At 40.0% G+C, this 6,703-nt stretch overlaps 1 pseudogene; it reads left to right on the top strand.

The window, feature by feature from the left end:
- Positions 1–1,962: 1,962 nt before the first annotated feature.
- On the top strand, positions 1,963–5,306 carry LOC105998875 (annotated as a pseudogene).
- The last annotated feature ends 1,397 nt before the right edge of the window (positions 5,307–6,703 follow it).

The following is a 6,703-nucleotide window of genomic DNA, read 5'->3' as shown; positions in this document are numbered from 1 at the left end:
GTCTTCTATAAAGAGGGCTGTGTGGCAGGGGAGCCTCCAGCAGTGTAGAAGGGATCTTAAAGGCAGTGGCCTCCAGCACAGGTGGAGAAGCTCAGTCTGGAGGTATTTGCTTGACAGTAGACATAATGGGGATTTTCTCATTACTGGGTACCTCCATGGTGGGCTAGGCATGGGGATTCAAGTCAAGGGCCAGATTTAATTCTCTCCCTCTTCCTCCAATTAGAATCTCCCCTGCATTCTGGGCCCCTTGGAGTTTGGTTGAAGAAAGTTACATGGGAAATTACTTTTTATATTTAAGTAAATCAATTTATTTTTCTTTTTTTATTGTGAAATGTCAGGCAAGGGATAAAATTGTTTCATTAAAAACAGAGCAAAGAAGACGTGTTAAAAAGTGTAGAAAGAAGTCATTTCCCACCATACAACCCCTGTTTTCACTGGAAATGACTTCTTTGTATACTTTTTAACACGTCTTCTTTGATCTGTTTTTAATAAAACAATTTTATCCCTTGCCTGATATGTTAACTCTTATTCTGACCATTTGATGTCTGTGAGCATTTACTAGAAAATCATCATTTGTTATCTTACTCTGCTTAAGGCTGTTTCTTTTGAATTAGCATATTCTTTTAATGGGGTGGGGCCTAAAACCTCATAAAATAAACCAAGAGGCTCAATAAAATATTTACTTTGTTACAGAGTTAAGTAGAAGGATCTCAGAACATCAAATAATATGGTCTGTGTGGGACATTTTTCATCTTTTGACATAACCAACTGCCTGTATTTAGCAGAAGGTAAAGCAAGTTCCCCCTGTGATCTCATAGTATTGTGTCCCTCAGGAGAAAGTCCCCCTTGTGCCTCACCCAATCCAAGCTACCTGCATGGAAAACTCCACAGACCATTCCATTAGTGAAAAAATTTTGACATATTAATAGGGTGGCTAAACAGTGTATTGCATGGACTTGAGTCAATAGGTTTTAATCCTGCCTCCTGAACATTCCTATGTCCTCAATTACAGATATAACTTCATCAGCTACCAGTTTGTTTTGGCCTTTGCTTTTGCTGTGGAAGAGATCAACAAGAACCCCCATTTTTTTTTACCCAACATGACTCTAAGATTTCATGTCTATTCTGTTAGATACAGAGATGCATTAACATTCCAGAGTCTTGTCTTTTGGCTCTCCGGAAGTCATTGGATCCCTAATTACTCCTGTAAGAGAGCAAGCAAGCCTGTAGCAGCCCTGACTGGACCATCAGGCACCACTTCCACCCACATTGAGACATTTCTGGACCTCTACAAATTTCCCCAGGTGGGTTAAAGGGATGGAAGGATGTGAGAACACATCCACTTGATACCATTCTCTCCTGTCTGAAAAGGCTGAAAAGAGGAGAGTGGATTTAAGAAACCCACTTAATATATTACCTAAAAGGGAAAGAGCACTACATGTGGTGTGAGCTGTTCACGTTTCATTGGTTTGGTAAAGGGAAGAGCCAGATGCTGGACCATGCAAAAGGAATACTCGGATTTCTGAGCCTGGGCAATTAGTTTTTTACAAAAATCTCAGGAAGTGGAAGATGACTTGAAAACAAGATAAGCAATCCTTCTTTCCTACCACTTACATTAGAACATGTGACCCAAGGACTGTGATTTATGGCAATCTTCTACCTCACGTGGCTACCAATTTGGCTTTGGATTTTTTGATGTGATCCTCAGCGACCATGTCCAGTTTCCTTCTGTCTACTGAATGCTCCCCAAGGACACATCTCTAGTCCTTGGCATCATCTCTTTGATGCTTCATTTCAGCTGGACCTGGGTGGGGCTGTTGAGCTCAGAAAGTGAGAATGGCCTTTGGATTCTTTCACAAATGAGAGAAGAGATGGACAAGAATGGAACCGGCATTGCCTTTGAACTAATAGTCCCAGATAATTGTTCATAAAACAAAACCTTCATTCATTTATAACCAAATCATGAAATCATCTACAAATGTGGTTATCAGTTATGGGGATACTGGATTTTTGCTAAGAGTAGTAAACAGTGTAAAACAATGTTGGGTCTTCATCTGTCCCACAAAAGAAGGAAGGACCCAGTTTGAGGAAAGGTAAGTGCTGCCACTTTCTGGTTCCCCAGCCTCCCAGCCTCGCTTAGCCTGAGACAACCAGAAGCAGCCGGGAGTCAAGTCAAGCAGGAACTCATTTATTAACATGGAGCATGCTCTTTTTAAAGCAAAAGACTGCCTGGGAGGGGAGGAAATGGAACCAACCAATCACTGTAAAGGCCACACCTTATCATGCACCTAAGCTTCCATGAGTTGTTTAAGCACTGAAGTAAACAATTCTCGCTCAGCCCACTCAACTTCCTCTCAGGGCGATCTTTGCTGCCTGTGTTCCCCACAAAACAATTTTTAATTGTAGGAAAAGTCTGGGTCATGAATTCACTCACCATGGTGAGCATCATCACAAGCTACTTCATATTGTACACATTCCATGCCCCTCTCATTTTTTCACACCATCGTGTGAGGATTGAGGTTCAAAGCCAGCCTGAGCAGGAAAGTCCATGAGACTCTTACCTCCAATTAACCACCAAAACACCAGAAATGGTGCTGTGGCTCAAGTCGCAGAGCACTAGCCTTGAGCTGAAGAGCTGAGGGTTAATACCCAGGCCCAGAGCTCAAGTCACACAACCAACCAACAACAACAACAAAAAACCCAAACCCAAAACACAAACAAAAATTTCATATTCATAAATATTAGCATGTATAAACTAGCAACTGTGCCAAAGGGGCATGCATTTTCTGATGGTCCAAAAGTTGATCACAATATAGAGAACTTGCCTGAGATATACAAGGCCCTGGACTCAGCCCCCAGTGCCACCAAAAAACAATCTAATTTCCCAAAATAGAGTAATGAAGCAGTAGCCATAGCTCAATCACTTCCCACAATTTTTTGTCACCAACATATTCAGCAGGCACTTATTAATATTACCAGAAGGTAGTAGCACTCATTTTCTCTAACAATGTTTTACAAAGTAGAAAAAAAACATGACAATTAATCATTTCGTGGGAATAGCTAATTTTGCTGTATGTCTGACAATTAGAAGAAAATTAATTTCTGAGTCACTTCTTAACTAAAACCCAAATTTCCTTTTCAAAATTTAGTTATTTTAAGGACACTATAATATAAGCAATTATGGCATGTGAGAAAAAATAATATACTTGTTTTTCCAAAGGGAGAAATATTGACCATAAGGAAATAGATAATAAAACTTAGTACCTGTTCACTACATACAATAAAATAACAAAATACAGGACTTATTAAACCAAGGCTAATTGGCCTCAGTACAATAAAAAGTATATACAAAATTTCAAGCCAAGCATCACAGTTCTGTGCTACAGTGTTAAAGTTAGAATGAGGCAAAAATGCTCAAAATGACCATTTCTATCTCATATGGTGCTGGGATCCTGGGCAATCACATGTCAGAAAAAAATCAAATGAAAAGATGAATTAGTAGTATACAAAGAAATAAGATAATATTTTCATGGTGTTTGGGAAATTACAATATAAAAATATTTAAATCATTGCATTTAATAATTAAAATACTGACTGCCTTTAATGTTCAAAAACTGATTAATTTTGCAAGACATAGGTGGCTTATGCCTGTAATCCTAGCTATTCAGCAGGCTGATTTCAAAGCCAGCCCAGGCAGGAAAGTCTATGAGAGTTATCTCAAAAGCTGGAAGTGGAGCTGTGGCTCAAGAGGTAGAGTGTTAGCCTTGAACAAAAAATCATAGGGACAATACCGAGGCTGACTTCAAGCCTCTTGTCTCACACACACACACACACACACACACACACACACACACACGTGATTCATGTGGAAAGTCTCTCCATTAAAGTTATAGAAAAATATAAACAGATTAGAATAGTGTAGGTTTAAAGCATGATTCTGGCTGAAAGCACTCATAATTGAAAAATGTCACTTTTCCCCAAATTAGTGACGTGATTCAGTGTAGCTATTATCAATTCCAACATGCTTGTGATGAAAAGTCCTGCTTATTTAAAGCCAGAGGTCTTAGGAGAGATAATAAGGTCATTGTTCATCTTGATTTCCCTAGAGTTTATCAAATTATCTCCCCCATGACATAGTTACACTTGTCAGGAATGGTATACTTTCTGAACGGCTAGCAGAAACTGGACCATATACATGTTTAATTTTGTGAGCTAGAAAAGTGAGCAGGACTCATTTCATTTATGTGGAATTATTTTTTTAATGTCTACAGCAATGAAGGAGAATAGATGTGCAATGCCAGTACAGTATTTGCTTTAGGGAATGAGCTGAGGAGAAAGTGAAATACTGACAAAGGACAAATAATATCCCACACTCCTCCTTAGACATGGAGCAGTGTGTGCAGTGTCCAGATCATCAGTATGCCAACACAGAGAAGAAACACTGCCTGGTGAAACCAGAGAGCTTCCTGGCTTATGAAGACCCTTGGGCATGTCACTGGCCTGCCTGGCACTCTGCTTCTCCGCACTCACGGCTGCTGTTCTTGCGGTCTTTGTCAAGCACCAAGACACCCTCCATTGTCAAGACTAATAACCAGGCTCTCAGCTATGTCCTGCTCAGCTCCCTCCTCTGCTGTTTCCTCTGCTCCTTGCTCTTCATTGGATATCCCAACCCAATAGGCTGCATCTTCCAGCAGGCCATATTCTCAGTAGTGTTCACTGTGGCCATTTCCACTGTCTTGGCCAAAACTGTGACCATGTTTCTAGCCTTCAGGGTCACTTGCTCTGGGAGAAGGATGAGGCAGTTGCTTGGTGTCCTGGGCAACTAACCTTATCAACCCCATCTGCACCCTCCTCCAGGTGACTCTCTGTGGCCTCTGGCTAAGAGCTTCTCCTGCCTTGGTGGACACAGATGCATACTCCGAACTTGGCCACATCATCATCCTGTGCAACAAGGGCTCCTTCACTGCCTTCTGCTGTGTTCTGGGGTACCTGAGCTCCCTGGCCCTGGCCAGCTTCACTGTGGTTTTCTTGGCCAGGAACCTGCTTGACGCCTTCAAAGAAGCCAACTTCCTGACCTACAGCATGCTGGTGTTTTGCAGGGTCTGGCTCACCTTCCTGCCTGTCTACTACATCAACAAGAGGAAGGTTATGGTAACTGTCGAGGTCTTCTCCATCTTGGCCTCTAGCAGAGGGCTTCCAGGCTGATCTTTGCCCCTCCATGCTACATCCTCTTGTTAAGGCCAGACAGAAATTCCCTGCATAGGTTTAGGGATAGAACACATTTTGGGAGAAATAAGCCTTTGTAGGATCTAACAGAAGTATTTTCTAAAATGCACAGTGTGTCTGATATAAGTATATAGTATTATTCCAGCCACAACATAGGTATATTTTGAGAATTATTTTAATGAATAAATAACTTTCTGCTTGTTTTCCTAGTTGTGTTATACAGTAGTCCCTACAAGTTCCTCATTTGAATTTATTCTGGGCATTTTGTTTCTTCCAACTTATACTTAATCCTATTATTCCCATTGTGAGTCAATGATCTACTATTCTAGATTTCTTTTTGTTTCTCAATTGCTCTTTGGGAATTCTACAAATCCTAAATTCCCGCCAGCAGACCATTATGCTTTAATATACATCACTTACATTTTTTGTGCTGTGATTATGTCAATTTTAATGTGTTCTTACCTAGTTGTAGATTTCAATTCACACATCTGCTTTTTTCAAATGCCTCATGTCTATTTTTTGTGAGTTTCTTTCTCATATAGCTTACAGAATTCTGGGAGCAGATGGGTATGTGTTACAAAAATACTCCCCAAATTTGTCTGGCACAATTTGTATTTGTGGGCTAATATTTTAGGAAAATTGGCTGATCTCCAGTAGTTTTCTCATTCATGTTTAGACATATTTTTATATATTTTTAATGTAAAGATACTATACAGAGGGGATACAGTTACATGAGTAAGGTAATGAGTATATTTCCTATCAAGCATTGTTACCCCCTTCTTTGTTTTTCCTCTACCATCCCTTCTCTCCCCACCTCCCCAACTCCTCCCCCCCCCAGAAGTTGTAAAGTTTGTTTGTAACATGGTGTCTTGTACTTCTCATTGTTATAATGGCTCAATCTGTATCCTTATTTCAGTATTTTGTTATTTCCCTTCCCTTCCCCAAATTAGAAAATATGTATATACAAGTTGCAGGGCACTAGAATCAAATACAGTGAAAATGGGTTATACTATGGGGGAAGAACATACAAAAGAAACAAAAAAATCACAAAGTACATTATAAGTACATTAAAAATAACATCAAGAAAGAAAACCTCTTGTGTCCCTATTTTGGGGTTCATTTCACTTAGCACCATCTTATATGGCCATATGTACAGAGCTGACTTTTTCTGCTTGTCCTAGACATATACCAGTTATTGCAAATATGGGAAACCATGGGACCTATGTTTCTTTGGGCCTGGCTTACTTCACTTAATATCATTTTTTCCAAGCTTTCCATTTCCTAACAAATGGGACGCTGTCATTCTTCCTCATGGAAGAATGTGTGTGTGAATAAAGGCTATATGACAAACCTACAGCCAGCATTATACTCAAAAACTAAAGCCATTTCCTCTTAACTCAGGAACAAGACAAGGATGCCCACTCTCTCCACTTCTCTTCAATCTAGTATTAGAATGCCTAGCTACAGCAATAAGACA

This window comes from Dipodomys ordii, unplaced genomic scaffold, assembly GCF_000151885.1.
Source record: "Dipodomys ordii isolate 6190 unplaced genomic scaffold, Dord_2.0 Scaffold176, whole genome shotgun sequence".
Classification (NCBI taxonomy): domain Eukaryota; kingdom Metazoa; phylum Chordata; class Mammalia; order Rodentia; family Heteromyidae; genus Dipodomys; species Dipodomys ordii.
This window is presented reverse-complemented; position numbering and strand designations above follow the sequence as displayed.